The sequence below is a fragment of the Etheostoma cragini genome, chromosome 13, assembly GCF_013103735.1.
Source record: "Etheostoma cragini isolate CJK2018 chromosome 13, CSU_Ecrag_1.0, whole genome shotgun sequence".
NCBI classification, from domain to species: domain Eukaryota; kingdom Metazoa; phylum Chordata; class Actinopteri; order Perciformes; family Percidae; genus Etheostoma; species Etheostoma cragini.
Genome location: NC_048419.1, coordinates 18,837,192 through 18,853,738, shown reverse-complemented (window position 1 = coordinate 18,853,738; position 16,547 = coordinate 18,837,192).

Here is a 16,547-nt window from a genome sequence, read left to right as displayed (position 1 = left end):
AAACAGTCACCTTTCTCTGTTTGGTAAAGAGCAGAGGAGCAGCCCCTCCCCTTCCTGTGTGTGTAGGCATGTAGAAAGGGGAGAAGGGACAGGCTGCGGGGGCTGGTGTAAGTAGGAGAGACAGCAAGACGCGACAGGAGAAATAAGCAGCTGAGCTGGCCTGGCCCTGGACCTGAGCTGGCCCTGGCCCTGAAGCCAGCCTTCTTTAAGAATTCTTTTTTTTTTACTTCAATGATAGGCTACCTAAGTTATAATTATAAGGTACATTTCTGTGTTGAATTTGTGATTATTGCAGCTCACTCAGATGGGGTAGCAAGTATGCTATCAATTAAAACCCAGAAGACACTCTTAGGATAGGAACCAGTAGAGCCAAGGATCATTATGGCCAAATTCAAGGCCTCACATAAGTGCATTGTCGTTCATATCATCCATTGCTACGCCTCCCACAAATGAAGTAGAGGAGGAGGCAAAAGAAAATTTCTACCAAAAGCTAGAGGAAACCAGGAGAAAATATAAAGAGAAGGCTCTCACCATGAAGGACACCAATGACCAATGACTACGCAAATACCGTTGGAAAGCCTGGCGGTTGACTGGATTATGCGGCAAGCCACGGACAATAGGGGCCTTATGGAGAGCATGTAACATCCCAATCAAGACGAAAATACAGCTATTTAATGCTATCTTAAGCATAAAAAAATGGAAAACAACAAAGAACCTCCTGCACAAGTTACAATTCCAACCACTGCCTCAGGCGTATTCTTAACATCAGATGGCCCGATAAAATAAATAACAAAGAGCTGTGAGGAAGAGCAAAGCAGCCTAAGTTGGAGTGGAAAAAAAGAAAGGAAAATGGGGGTGAATTGGGCAAACATTGTGGAAACCGAAGAATTTTATTACACGCCAAGCCTTGCAGTGGAACCCACTGGGCATACTTAGTAGCAGGTGACCAAGAAACACCTGGCACAGAAGAGAACGAGGTGGAAAATGATTGTCTGTGGCCTATGTTCCTTCTCGGAGTAACAGGCTTAAGTAAGTACGTTTTTACATGAATGACTGAGCCTTTTGACTGTGCAACAAGAAATAGTATGCCAGCGGGGGCTGGTCAAGAAGTGTGCAAGAGTCCGTGGGACATAAATGTTTTCAACAGAGGGTGTAAAAGTAGCAAATGACAAGGGTGGTAACTGATGGATGTGTTGGAGGTGCCTGGCTCTGAGCCAGCTGAGGGTCTATCTGTACTGTAGAATATACATAGATATATACATTGGATAGACAGGAAAAGTGGGAGAGAGATGGGGATGACATGCAGCACACGGCCACAGGTCGGAATCAAACCCGAGCCGCTGCAAAGGACTCAACCTACATGAAACGCACAATCTTACATAAGCTAGAGGTTGCTCCTGTACAGTATACCTTTATATTTATACTTAAACCCATCACTCACAGTTTTCTGCTTTCATTGTCCCTTGAGTATATTTAAGACTGGACAAATCATTGTGTCCAAGTAAAGTCTCAAGTCTCATGAGGCCATAAATCATTACTTAAATTGACTACCAAAAGTTGGGCAAATAAATAAACAAACGCTTGTTTATTTTTTCAGTTATCTAGTGAACGACAATCCTAGTTAACCTGCCATAGGTTGTAGCCACAGCATGGGCAAGCTAATGTTAGATGACCAATGCTGAGCCAAACATGTTTGCTAATCTTTCAGGGTGCATTTCCAGGTGTCATAATAAAATTAAAGGTGTCATGATATAATTAGGTGTCTTTGAGAACCAGAAACCTTTATCTTGATGCTATATATTTTGCGTGCTTGATACTATCATTCTGTTGTCCTGGACTTGTTGTGTGAAACCTTTGAAGCCAAAGCTTCTGTTGAATTGCACAACTGCTGCCGGTGTGGTTGACATGTTTGTTGTCTTCTCTCATGTTCATGTACACAGGAAGAGAAACAACATTTAGCTCATCAGACATTTCCAAAAAATAAAAAGATTATTTCAGAGTCCTGCATCTTGAATCCGAGTTGAATCTAATTTCAAGTCTAAAGTTACTGTGTTTGCAATTTAAGTGCAACTGCATTCTGTGTATCAAACTCGAGTACACCATCTCTGGCTTGATCCAGAATTAATATATCTAATATAATTCTGCTTCTGCAGATTCCGTGTGGCCCTGACTATAAGGTATTACAGTATGAGAAATAAAAAAGCGTTTTACCTTGTATTTGTTAAAGATAAAAACACTAGTGGCAACACCGGCATTGAATCAATAATGTGTTTGTCTGTCTCACAATACTGTCTCTAAAACGCCCTGACAACGTATCACGCAAGGGTGTGGCACTCAGGTGGAGGTTCCAAACCCACAACACAAAACTGTCTCCCACTGTGCAGTGCATAGATGAGATGGCAGTGAAAACACCTAAAACAAATTAAACACAAGAGTGTGTGAGTGTGAGTGTGTGTGTGTGTGTTCAGTGGGAGATACTGTATCTCTGGTGCTTTCCATCTTATGAGTGTAAATATTTTAATTGACATGTGCTCATTTCAAATAACTTACACACTGACTCACATTAGACTGTAGATCAGCGGGACTTGTTTTTTTTTAATTTCATATCGTTGTGAAAAAAAAGAAATGTACATGCGAGGTTACTTCCCCTGAAGCTGTTACAGACACATACACAACTATACACACCACAGTAACCAGCAGGGTAAAATCATGCTGGCTTGGTATTTCCCTAGGTTTTTCAATCTTGTGACACTGACTGAAATTACTCAAAATCTAACTTTGTGGTTAATACTTTAATTGCACAGCACCTAAACTTAAACTGTATTTATTTATAAAGCACCACACCAAACAAGTGGCCATTTCTGCTATGAAATGGTATAGGTGTAAGGTACTGTATGTATATAATTAAGTTTTTGAAGGAGCACCTTAAACAACAGGCGCCTCTTGTTGTGCAGGTTGCTTACATAAAATAATTTAGAATTTATTTTAAAGAAACAAACAAATGTAAAATAACTTTTGGGGATCAGTAAGTGCAATTATGTCAAGTTCATGAGGGTTATATAATGAAATGGCCCAGCGGTTGGCTTATTCCTTATGATTGCCTTCTGTCAAAAGTATTTAGAAAGAGTTAATCTCTTTATGAAATATTCTGTGGCTACAATGTCATTTCATGTTTGGGCATAATGTGTGTGTGTGTGTCTGTCTTTCTATCTGTCTGTGTCAGTGTTTTACTTTAAAAACACACCTGCTCTTGTTTGTCTTGGCATGATTTTTTGGCATAATGTCAACAGCAGTTCACTGGAAACACAACCTGCTCAGTAGCAGTAACATCAGAATAGCAAAGTAAGTTGAAAAGGGGTTTTTAAGTGTATTTTACATCATAATTGAACTGAATATTGGCAACTGCAATTGCTTATTGCTAAAATACACATCACACTTTTTCCTGTTTTAATTTCTGCTCAGTTTGGGTCTCTTGATAGGCCGCTTTGCAGTTTAAGTAGGACTGGACTGATGCACTCATTGAAAAAGGGGACATGTCAATCCAAAACATAACCCAAACATAAACGTAACAATTATGTCATCTTATTGCAATAAATGAGCTTTCATACTTACTCAAACCATAGACAGTCAACATGATTTTGGGATTGTGTTATATATTTTTGGCAGCTGGTTATTAAATGAAACCAAATGCAAAATGTATATCGTTGAAGGCATTTAGCCTCCAGTTTGTTGACACTTCTGTAGTTCTTTCTGTCATCATAAAGACTACAGTAACCTTTAGGTGACACTCGTGATTGAGGTTGTGTATGGTGGCAAAATTTAAAATTAAGATTAGAAAAAAAAGTTTGTGGTTTTCTTTAAACCACCAGCCCCCTAACCTCTGGCAATACATCTTTACAACTGGATTTTTATCTTCCAGAATTTAAAAATGTGTTCCCTGGACCATAATTCCTGACAGTGCCCTGTGTGTCGGTTGCAGTAAAAGTGTAGAGGAAGAAGAGGAAGTGTTTTTAAATTTGCATTTCTCCCTGCTGCTACTGTTGTTTAAAGCTTGCCCTGGATAAATCAAGGTAAATTATTACTTTCATCGGCTCATTGTTGCACCACTGCCTTAAAGTAAAAGTCAGCCACTCTGCATTTCATTTGAGAAACACTCATATTTTGTTCTAAGATCTTGTAATGGACGCCGGTCTGATGGCGAATACAGAGACCCAGTTTAATTATCAAACTCTGCATCCAAAAAACACCAACACAAAAATAATTTGCAGCAGTTGTGTCTAAGTTTCATTATGACTCATAGTGAAAGACATCAGTGCCTCACTGCAGTTTACTCATAGTCACACATATACTAGTCTATATTAACAATGGTTCATTTCTGGGATTGTTAGGTGCCACGGGAAATTCTGCCAGATGTCCCTCATTTTGGCTCGTGTTAATCCCTCATGTCTGTTACCTTCCTCTTTCTTTGTGTTTTGCATTCTAAACTCCGGTGGATTTATGAAGACTATGGTTAACTGCTCCTCAGATCTCTGCAGGGTGAATATGTTTGTCTTACAAGACTAAAACAGCTTTTGAACGTACACATGTTCAACCATAACCCATTCCTGTTCCAAGGCTATTTTGCAGCGGCGTCGCTGCTCTGTCCGGCACTGAGCAACACCCAAGTCTATTTTGATTGATTTAAAGAAATGCCAATAAACCAGAGCATGTTTTTCTCCCATCACAGAATGCTATGAGGAATAGCCAGGCTAGGGTCAGAAGGTCTGGCAATGTGAGACTAAACAAATACCAAAACTTTGAAACACTAACAGCTGTAGTTATCTCAAATTGTTCATACATTGTTGTCACCAATTGCTCCATAGTGATGTGAATGCCAAGATGTAGATCAAAATCTGAAATTCTATTCATTTTAGGCCTTTATTTGATAGGACAGCTTATGGGGGGATGGCAGTAGCACAGTCAGAAGGGAGTTAGGTCGGGAACCAGAGGTTTGCTCTATCCCTGTACGGAGTGCAGGTTAGTGCATGTATAGGTACCGAGGTACTGAGCATGTGTGTGTAATTCAAGTCTGTGTGTAATAACTAATAAAGTATACATTATTAGACATTAAAAGGGAGAGAGAGCATACAAGATGCAGCAAAGGACTGCGAGTCGGAATTAAACCTGCAGCTGTTGCGAAGAGGACATGGGGCCCACACTCTACCAGGTTTTGGTATCAAGGCGCTATTTGGAGGTCTTATCTCAGCAATTAATGTGATCATCTCGACATCAGTAAGCTTGTCTTTGTCGTTGCACTGCACATAATTAAGGGCAAAAATTAAAAAGAAAAAGAAAATTGAAAAATAATTTTCATCAACAATTTAGTTATTTATAGATCCATAAATCTCAAGGTGTAACTATGACTCACCATACATAGCACTACAAACACTGATACCAACTGATTAATAAATGAATCATCCATCTACAGTGATCAAAAGTCTTGAACAACACTCTGGTATCTGCGAGCATGTGAAGGCTTGAAGGCTAAGCTGAGTCGAATGAAGAGCACTTTGAGTGAAACTAATTTAACTGAGGCATTTTTGATGCATGCTTGTCTGTGTGTGTGAGTATTTGTGGATGTGTGTCTGACGGAGATAGGGATGGAGGGAGAAAGAAAGGATGTTTTGTGTGTGTGTGAGAGAGAGAGAGTGACAGTGTGTGTGTGTGTGTGTGTGTGTGTATGTGTGTGTGTGTGTGTGTGTGTGTGTGTGTGTGTGTGTGTGTGTGTGTGTGTGAGAGAAAGAGAGAAGAAGGGGTAATTAATCTTTTGCCAGAGGTGTCTTTAGTTGTAATGCTTAGATTTGAAGTGATAAAACAAGGCTGTCGACTTGGGGTTAAAGTTGAGTTTAACCTTTAATTAAAGTACGGGGCACCGGTTGTAAAGTGGCGCACGCTGGAATTTACAGCAACATTTTGCCACATTTAGCTTCTACGTTTAAGAAACGATTGTAATTACTTAGGCTTAAAGTGGCCATATTGTGAAAAAATAATTGTTTCTGGGATTTAGGATTTTTTGTGTTTCTGGTGCTTCGACACGCATACAAACTTGGAAACAAAACTATCCATGCTGTTTTGAGAGATACAGGTTTCACTTTTTTAAACGTTATTGGGAGCTAAATATGAGGAAGTGTTAATTACAGCGTGTGCCACTAACAATCTGCAATCCATATGACTAGATGATCAGGATGCATCGATAAAGAACGTCGTCACACACACAGTGTGATAGATTAAGGCGTAATAGTGTTTAATTTATATTTTGTTTAGTCAAAACTGCGTTGGACTGATGGGCCCATTTAAAGTGTCTAAATCAGAAAAGTTGTTTGGCTTCATGTCACCAATAATGATCAATCAGATTTTTTTATTTTTTTTAATCAGGTTTTTGACCATCAAGTCAGATCTGTTTTTGTCAGTTAAGTCTTGTCAGTCTCTGAAATCCGTCCATTTCCGTCTGCCGTTGGAAAGTTATTCATGCCTTTACTTGGTCCAGTCTGGAGTTTTGTAACTCTATACTGAGCACTCTAAATTCACTGCAATTAGTCCAAAACGGAATCAATAAGAGAACACATGATTCAAATTTTTGCATTGCTTTATTGGCTTCCCATTTTTTTTCAGTATAAAGTTCAAAATTATATAAATCAATTTCAAAGAGTTGAATGGATTAGCTACAAGCAACGTGCAGTATCTAATCTACTAAAGGGATACAATGGCGGACATTAGTCAACAGAAAAGCTATTCTCGCAGTTGGGTGACTGAATTTGCTGTCATTAAACTGTTCCACTAAACTGTGGAATGAATTTCTCTTCACAATCTGCGTGTATACTGCGATCATTTCTTTTAAAAGTCAGCTAAAAACAAACATTTTAAAACTCATTTAACTAGCTTGTAAGATTTTATTTATTAAATTATCTCATTTTACATTGTTTTTGTATTGGAATAGTGTCTCTTGTGTCCTTAGTTAATTAAAGTGTTATACAAATAAAGTTTTATTTTTTACAATTGTATTAAACCATTTCTCTAAAAAGAATACCTTTTTGCCCGGAAAAAAAGAAAAATACAAAGGTTTTTGTCCCTCAACTTTTTCGATCACAGTCGTGATCCTCTTGTGAAAGTTGCATTATCTTTTTTACTGTTCTGTTTTGTGTGCAGTCAGTTAAGGTTAAGTGTGGATTCAACTGGATGCAATCCCAAACACGATAACAAACCCCCATACTGCACGATATTCATGCCACTGCTTGTTGAGAGGATAACTAACATAGGTAAAAAACACATTACAACAGTAACATCTAGGCTGTAAAGGAGAAGAATATACAGTAAGTTATTGCAAAGTACACATTTTAGATACTTTTACTTCACTGTACATGAGTATTTCCCTATTATGAAACTTTATAAATCTACAATTTGGGGGGAATTTTTCAGACTCCACTACATTTACTTGACAGCTATAGTTACTTCTCAGATTAAGACTTTACACACATTCAGATGAGCTCATTAAATATGATCCATTGTTACAGATTATACAAAGTTATAGTATATGAAAATGTTAAAATTAGATCCAACTCGACTAACTAAAGCCTGACATGTTATTTATACATAGATCCATCAGTTTTAATAATCCAATTATCCCACTTTTCGCTGTTGAGTACTTTTACTTTTCATACTTTGCCAAACACTCAAACACTAAGTCACTAAGTAACATTTTTAACGCAAGATTTACTTTGTATTTTTACAGGGTTGTAATGTTACTTTTACTTGTGTAAAGGATCTGAATACTTCCTCCAATAGTGTTGGACAGAGACCTAATACGAGCAAACTTAATGTTTAATATAATCAAATCATGTTGTGTCTGTAAACAGGAGTTGCCTGTTTGCTAAAGATTCAGTGAAGTGTGATGATAGCCATGTGTTTGTGTGGGCAGATGACAGGGAGTGTTTTGTGTGTGGGTGAGCATGAGAGAGAGAGAGCAAGAGAGAGAAAGAGAGAGAGAGAGAGAGAGAAAGAGAGTGAGAGAGAGAGAGAGAGAGAGAGAGAGGGAGAGAATAAGTCAGCTGACTTTCTGGAAAGACCAAAGCCATGTTTCTGGCTGCCTTGTGGACAACTATTGCTTAATAGTTAGATGGCATATTTGTCTGTGTGTGTGTTTTACAAAAGATAGAGAGAGAGGAGAGAGAAAGAAGAAGACAATTTACAAGAGTCGGCTGATTTACTGGAAATACTACGCCTGTCTCTCTCTCTCTCACACAAAAACACACATGCAAAAGGTTAGTGTTATACACTGGTGCCCGGTAGGATGGCACCGTGCCCATAATACCACACCAAGTAGCAAAACAAACAGGTCAAACCAGGCAGCTGTTGAATTTTAACCAGGCACTAACCACATGTGATTTTGCACCATGGCATTTTCCGGATAATAACAACCTGTGGGCTACTCCAGAGAATAGATGACACATTACATTATATATTAAACAGACAGTACACTATACTGAATGAGGCATTTTAACAGTGCAGGCCTCGGATAATCTTGTGACTCAATAACTGTTTCTGGGATTTAGGATTTTTTGTGTTTCTGGTGCTTCGACAAGCATACAAACTTGGAAACAAAACTATCCATGCTGTTTTGAGAGATACGGGTTTCTGAATGTCCTCTGCTTCGGACTCCGGGTAAGCTGATCAAAATCTCCACGGCTTTCTACATCACTACAAGGTGGCTAACCATAGCACATGCTAGCGTTAGCATCAGCATGTGCTATTGGGTCATCGTTGACCCAATAGCGTTGGGTGACGTATGGCCATCGTTGGGACGATGACCCAATCATCGTCTAGAAATGACTCTTTCTCCCTACAAGACTCCCTTCAGCTTAAAATACAAAACTGCTATTTGGGTGTTTTCCTGCTTCATCTGAATGTCTGAATGCATATGAATGCTTATAATATTTGAGTAAAGTATGCATGTGAAACAGTACATACATTCCTCAATGGTGGACATGCATAATGTGCTCCTAAAGTCTTTATCTTGTGTAGTCACACTTCTGACTTACACATCTGTATCACACATCACTAACAATCTGTCTAGTGACATGTATGTCATAAATCATTAGTTAAGAAGTCTTGCTGAGACTAAATGACTAAATACATTGGCTCTTAGTGACCAGTCTGTGTTTATATTTTACAGACAACTTGTCCATCATTTGTTGCGGAAGCTAGCTAGCAAGTGAGAAGTTGATGTTCCCTCTTTGGACTCTTTAAGAGATTGGTTTTCATTTGAAGTCCAGGCAACACTATTTAATCCACAGCCATGAACTATGCTGAAGTCTCCTCCCAATTAAACAACAAAACCCATTGCTTGTAACTGCCTTTAAGAACTACACATAGTGTTTTCTGAGCCAACGGAAAGATGATATCACGGGTCAGTGCCTCTGTCTGTTTAATGTTGTGATATTGCTGTGGTTAAGGTTGTGTTTGTTTAGCATTAAAAGCATTTTCTGCATTGTTTACTACAGCTAATGCCTTGGCCATTCTATTGGCAATAGTGATGTGTTTTGACCAGAATCCTTTGCTATAAATAATGATGCCAGCCCACAGAAACACTACTAGCTTTTGTGCTCAGCAGCCTTGTGTCCCTACTAGCTGAGGGTGTTGCTTCCCAAGACTAAACGCAGACTTTTCAAAAACATAACTTAAGAACCTTTGGAATGCTTTTTGACACCCTGACACATCCACCACAATTTCCGGACACATAACATTTTTAAATTGCTTGCAGATGTCAGGAGTTTTACAGTTATTTTCTATGGCCAAGCAGTCTTATGGGCCAGCACCAGCTATAAATATCCAGTCATAGAATAGCAGGAACAAACAAGAAAGTAAATGACGGGGATTTGGACTGCACAGGTTCTGTCTTGGCTGATCGACAGGTATTCCTGACACTCTTGTACTTATACAAGATCACACAATCTTTCAACCACATAACAGGTGATATACAGTATATTTATACATAAATGTCTGAGTGTATCGGAGTATGTGTGACACACCAAGTGCAAAAGTGCAGATCCCTGTCACTGTTGGCAGGACTGTGAACAGCACTCAAGAATGAGCTACAGCCATTCCCTGAACTCTGGTATGTGTTGTTTAACAGAGTTGACATACACTCTGTCTTGTGAAACAGGAAACACTCATTTAAAAGTCACAGAAACATATTCTCAACGGTTGGTGTTTAAAGTGTTTATATTATTTTTCTTAAATATATCTTGTTTTTGTCAGTACAGATACTGATACAGTCTTCTGGCCAGTGTACAAGACTAAATCCTCCACTTACTGAAATCCCCTTTCAATGAAATGTCTTTGTGCTGCTATGCCATCTGCTGTGGGTGGGACTACAGGTGAGGTGTGTTGCCACTAATGCAGAGTCACGGAAACAACAACAAAAGCAGAAAACCGGAAGAAAATAAGAGAGACGAGATCAATCATGCATGCTGCTAGACCTGTTCAATAACATACCACATGTTTTTTTAATCTGTTTCAGAAATGTGTGCATTTGTATAACTGGGAACATCCATCCTTCAATTATTTAATTCTGTATTGTTAGCACTTTCTACGTATAGGCTTAATTTCATTTGGCTAACAGCACCATTTCAAACCAAGACCAAACATTTTAAACTGGATGGTGGTCAATGCATTAAGCACATCTGTTTTACTGTCCTTTCCAGAGAAATACAACTGCTTAAATCCAACATAATGCTCTTATTCCTGCCTTTTGGCAAAACTGCTATATGAGAAACTCTGGGTGACCAGCTCTAATGTTGGTTGCGATAAGGGTCCCAATAAAGGCACCTGACTTTAAAATATTCCCCAACATGATGACACTATTGCCTCAGGTTAAAGTTATGAGAAACTTAAGCCAAAACTCACAGCTGTAAGTGACTGAGTTCATGCATGCAGGATTCAATTTCAAGGCCAAGAGATCAACTAATGCACTACATATCCCACTCCCATATCATTCTTAAGTCTGCTATCTTCAGATAAGAGATATAGAACTTCACAAACACATGATGCAATTAAAAAGTAACTGCTGAGTAAGAGTTTTACAGTCTCTGTGCAAGGCTTTGGGTTACAGTATGGCATGCTCTAAACTCAATTTCTTATAAATCACGTGACTTGAGAGAAGGCTTTGCCATGCAGTTCCATAATCTGACCAGCGGGTGGTGCTGCGGACATGGGAGGTTTATGCATTTATAAGAAACCAACCTAGAGTTGGGAAATCCATTCAACAACCACTCCTTTTATAAATCTTGTACCGTCTGAGGTGCTCTGGAGAATTTTAGCAATGTTTTTGGCAACAGCAGCTTTGTAAGAAGCCACTGTAACCACGGCATTGACAAAACATATCTGAAAGTGTCATTGTGTTTTCCCTTTAAGGGTCACTGAATCAGCCAGTTTCTACTAATGAACTGCTTGACTTGTTTATGAAATTACAGGAGAGGAGCAAATAGCTTCTTACTGGTAAGTTAGATTTGGAGAAAAATCGTACTTTGTGTTTGTTTTAGACTCTGTAGACTGCCAGATGAGTGGGGCCCAGTGCATCGCCACAGTTTGGATGTGTTAGATAAGCTTTCAACCACAGGAAATTATATAAAGTTACCAGGACCACATACTAAATAGATATGGAACATTGTCTTAAACAGTGGCATTGACAAATTCAATGTTAAAGCACAGGTCTTGGATCTTTGATAGTAATGTCCTATTTTCTACTAACATAATGCCCAAAAATACCAACAAACATTAAGTATTTTGAGATAATATGCTTTAATGTGGCAAAGCACACAAAAATGAGGCAGGTTTGTCTTGATACCTGGAATCCCTACAGTTCTGATGTTAAGTACTCTGACATTGTCAGGGGTTTGTTACTCGTTGGTTCCGGTGCAGCCCTGGCAGTAATAAATAGTGAACCCTTGAATTTTTGACCCTACTTGGAAATAAACTCTTAGTGTGTACAGCAGACAGACACTGAATTATGAATTTAAGTTTGAAAGGTTCAAAAAGTCACAAAATCACAAGGATCAGTTATGTAATGACCGAGCAACCCTGCTGCACGCTCTAAAAGTTCATTATTCAATCCTCTTTACTATCACATACTCTTTGTCTCACATACTCAAACTGCAAGCGATAATTTCCAACTTGCTTTTGATGCCAACCTGAAAAAGATCTGTGGAAGCCTGTTATCTATTTGCTTCATTGCTGTTTGAACTTGTCTGGTAACTGATGACAACGGATAATAAAGGCATTAAACTGCAAAACAGATTTCATGAAAAAGGGACAACAACATTCCAAAGGCTCAATCATTTGAATCGTATGATACACATACACAGGCCTGCTAGAATTGAAGCTTTTATGCCAAATGAGTGTCTTTGAGTCCTCTTTGATTGTTTTTTTGCAGGCCTTTTTTGTATAAAGGTTTCGCCAAAAGAAAGTTCCCCAAAAAAGTTCACGCCTGATCCATGACATGTTCTTAAACAGCAGAATTGATTGCAGGTGTGTTCTTTGAATTATAAATCCCAACGTTTTGTAAATTGTACACTCGTATCTGTTGCTCCTATTTAGCATAAGTAAATGTACTGTTAATTCCCATAAAAAGGCATGAGATGGCCGGGCCTTGTGCACACTTAGAGAAATGTCGAAAAGATGTGGTATAGACGAAAGAAAAACTTGTAAACTTTTTTGCAAAAAGTTAGAGAAAAACAAGACATTATATTTAGTAGCTTCAGCAGTCAAAACAATGCAGCAAAGAAAATCTATGCATGGAATCAATGAATGAATTACTACAAGGGCACAGAACTGATAAACCATGCAAGTTAAGATTTAAGGTGAATAAATAACATGCATAAGTTATTTTAACTACAACCACGACACTTCCGTTTTTACACACCACTAGGAGACGGTGTCAAATTGATGCCTGTTATAATAAAGGCATTGCCACCACCTAGTGGTTATTCTTAATTTTGTGTTTATCATAAACTGTTCCAATATTGACACCTGGTGTTCTTTCAAAAGAATAGTTATCAGAGACTGGAAAATCTGACTCAAGTACATGTAAACAAATAACAATGTGCTAAAATACGAGTGTTAAATTATTGAGGTAGTAGTGGTGGAAAACTACACATCTTTTTAATAAAAGCACTAATATCCCAGTATATAAATCCTAAGTCATGAATTTAAAATTATACTTACTATATGGTCTACTGAAGTATTTGTTGGTGTGGGAAAAATAATCAATTCTTAGATGCATCGCGATTCTTTCTAGAACGTTTCGAGGCTCAATGCAGATAAGTTAATAATTGATTTACAACAACTTAGAGTTTGGTAAGAGTGCAGAAAAAACACACACACACACAGAAATCGTCCAAAAGGAAGGAAATCAATAGTTTGTATATATACACATGATCTAATATAGCATACAGTAAATAAAAAATTGTTGCATTGAGATGCATTGATAACAGTTTTGAATCAAATCGTTGGCCTCTGAATTGAAATTGAATCAAATTGAAACGTGATTTGCAAGTTAAGCATTTCAATCAAAATATATGTTAAGTACCAAAAAAAAGTACTAGTTTCAGCAGATGGGATTTTTATAAATGTATGTGTAAGCATAACTATAATGTTGCAGCTGGTACCAGTGGTGGTATACATCAAGTATATTTAATCAATAAGTGTGTACTCATGTGCAAATTTGAGGTAGTTGTAATTTACTAGAGTATTTCCGGTCCATACTTCTTCTATTTCACTACAATGTTGAGGCAAATATTTTACCTGAAAACTTTATTTGCTTAACATATTTTTACAAACAAAATACAGTTTACAAAATATCATGCACTGCTATGGAACATATGGAATTGTTAAAATGATCTCCACATCCACATCTACAACTACACAAACGCTACTGGCCCATTAATACATCAGTAATAATTATCCAAGAATATAATATAGTGTAACACTCACAGGTTCTATTGTTTTGCATTTTGAGTACTTTTTTTGATACTACTAAGCAAAAATAACTAGTGATACTTTTGTGTTTTTATTTAAGTGGCATTTTCAATGCACTTTAGAGGTGCTTTAAGCAAAGTCACATGTTTTTTAGGCTACAACATTTGTTGCCCCAAACAGCAAACATGTCCTCACTATCTACGAGCTGCCTGGCCCCAATTCACACTGTAAAAAACATCTCCTCACTATCTACGAGCTGCCTGGCCCCAGATCACACTGTAAAAAACATCTCCTCGCTATCTGCAAGATCACACTGTAAAAAACGTGGCCTCTGTAGACAGCAAAAACAAACTGTGCCAACCTGCACCACGAAACATAACAAACAGTCTTCCAGACAATAACAGACAAGACGGAGTTGGCAGTGGGGGTTGGGGGGTTAGTGCGTGTCCACATGAAGGGGGGTGTGGGGAGTGGAGGAGAGAGAAGGGTGAAGAAGGAAGTGAGCTAGAGGAGAGTTGAAGACAACAACTAACGGCATGAGGAGGAGTGAGGGGTGAGCTAGCCTCATTTTGTTTGACGATCCTTAGAACGTCACAAGAAGTGACGTCACCCAACATCGCTAAGAGCACCTTTAACTTGTATAGTAATTTGTCCCACTAATGGCACTTCTAATAGTGCCATCCATCCCCCACAGTTTATTACTCTATAAACTATCTAAACACTGTTAATATGTTATGAATACCTTTCACGTTTTGGGTTAGTAGCGGAGGAAGTACTCCGATCCTTAGTACTAAAAACACTGGTTTAATCTTTAACAATGTGATTTAAAAAAGAATTGTATCCCTCTGAAATGAGTAGAGTAGAGGCATAAAGTAGCAGTGTACATTTGAAAGTACATGCACCTTAAATGTTGTAGTGTTTTAATAGTACAACCTTGGTGTTAAAGCCCAAATTACAGAAACCAAATAACAGCAGACCTAGATAATATAGGAAACGCTGACAGTCACTAATCCATCCTATCTTAGATATTTTTGTAATTAGGTGTGAATAACCACTGAGCATAATTTATATACATGTGGCATGCTGCCAGTTGCCTCGGACGCATTTGGCGACATCTAGCGGCTGGTTATGATACAGCGTTTATTTTGACAAACCTGGCCTGGTAGACATTTAAAACAATTCTACAGGGAAATATTTACCCGTGTCTGAGTATTTATAGTTCAACAATTATTCTACATCCTACCATTCAAATCTTAATTCTAAAAAAATATATTATATTTTTTATTTGACAGCCAATAAGCTATTTGCGAATAACAAAACTAAATGTGTTACCCGTGTAAACTATAGCTATGATACTGATAATTAAGAAGATAATGCTAGACAGTAAGATATAAAGAGAAATAGAACGTAAGTACAGATGTAATCAACAGCTGATACAGTATAACGTTAATTATATTGTCGTTTCCGTACTTTCACTTTGTAATTGTAGCCTACCACATTTAGTACAAAATAGAGAAAAGCCCAATATATGTGCATTGAAAGATTACCTTAAAGCATGATTTTATATTAGTGAAGTGTTGTATAGCCTTTCAAATCACATTTTACTAGTCTATTTCTCTTTAAAAACATCATAACTAGGCCTATCAACAACAACAAAAAACTAAAAAAACAACGGTTTCCAATTGTGTAGTTCTACAATTTAGAGCCAATAAATGTCGAAGACTCACCTCCAGGTGTGCAGCCGTTTATGCCATAAGAACGAGATGCTCGGAGAGACAATCCATCTACAAATGTGTGGGCTATACGTTGGATAAAACGAAAGAAGAAGCAAACGTCTGCAACCGTTTGCCGTGTGCCAGTAGACCTACAGCAGGCTGCGTATAGTTTCACTTTTATTTTAGATAAACCCCGAGGCGAAAACAACAAGTTGCGCAGTAACCCATTTACTCCGCTGTGAGCCAGCAGGCCTGAGGTCAGTACCAACAGCTCCTTACTTCATAGAGGAAACAGCAATTGCAATTTATTTACAAAATGAAAGGATTATGAGTTAACTAGCGAAAATGCACATCGAATATACATTTTGTTTTTTAAATGTTGCTGTTTACCTTGAATTGAAAGTGAAATGACTCTGGACTTATTTCCACGGAAAAAAGATGATGATGGTGCTTCCCCTGAACCTTCATAAAGCATAGCGTAGGCCTAGATGTAACTTAGGCACATTAAAGGGGAGAACTACATTTTTTAACGTTAGACAATTAATTCCTTTGAAGCTTTTTTATTTCCATTCAGATATTTTTTTAAATAGAAATAGAATGAAAACATAAAAGCATCTTGCAGACAGTTTACTGAACACAAAGCATTATGACAGCCTGTGCTGATAATCATACCAAGCTATTTATAATAATAATAATATTAATAATAATAATAGTAATAATAATAATGGGTTTTACCTTGATCAAATTTTTCTTTGTTAAAGATATAGAACTATGTAATATTTCTAGAATTAAGTGTCTAAAAATTACCATACCTGTGTTATG